The sequence below is a fragment of the Triticum dicoccoides genome, chromosome 2A (genome assembly GCF_002162155.2).
Source record: "Triticum dicoccoides isolate Atlit2015 ecotype Zavitan chromosome 2A, WEW_v2.0, whole genome shotgun sequence".
Classification (NCBI taxonomy): Eukaryota; Viridiplantae; Streptophyta; class Magnoliopsida; order Poales; family Poaceae; genus Triticum; species Triticum dicoccoides.
This window is the reverse complement of record NC_041382.1, coordinates 96,496,726-96,497,601: the sequence shown is the minus strand read 5'-3', so window position 1 is coordinate 96,497,601 and position 876 is coordinate 96,496,726.

Genomic DNA, 876 nt, shown 5'->3' with positions numbered 1-876 from the left:
CCATCACTTCGAGGGAGAATCGTGCGCGTCGGGTAGAACCTGACGGAATCTAGTGGTGGGTTGGGTCTAGACCATGTTCGGGGATGTTCCTATGGGCTGACCTATCACAACCAGGTGGAAGAGTCCACTGGTCAAAGCCCATCCGACGATAGTCAAAGGGCTAGATCTCCTGGTCAACGAGGCTAGGGTTTAGTCTGGTCGAGTGGCCTTCGGGTAGTAGCTATGCCACCAAAACATCACACGGGTCCAAATGCATGTCTGAAAGTGATGTGGCATGCGTAGACGCCTGTCTTGGAGCTCCGGGGTGTGCCCCCCTCCACAGACGGCACTATCGCCGTCACTTGGCGGGGGGGATCGTGTGCGTCGGGTTGAGCCGGAGGGAATCTAGTTGTTGGTTGGGTCCAGACCGTGTTCGGGGATGTTTCTATGGGCTAACCTATCACAACCAGGTGGAAGAGTCCACTGGTCAAAGCCTGACCGGCGAAAGTCAAAGGGTTAGATCGCCTGGTCAACGGGGCTTCGTTGTGGTCTTCCGGGTACACAGGAAATAGGATCGGTCCTGTACCACCACACTGGTGTGCGAGCGTGATTCGCGACACGATAGCTTTCTTTCCCTTCCCCCGACGGAGAGGGACGGATTCAGGGGGGACGAGGGGGGCGAGACCCCCCCTAACAATCACGAGTTTCCTTAATAGCGATAAGTTTGTTGCTAATTTTTCTCGCTAGTTAACTTTTTTTGAGACAATCTCGCTAGTTAACTGCCCGTGACGTGCTTCGCCCCCCTATGCCAAAGCCCATGTACTTTTGCCAAATGTGATTGCAAGCCAGAGGCCCAAATCCCAGGAAGAGAAAAAAGGAAAGTGAGCTTGTAACTTC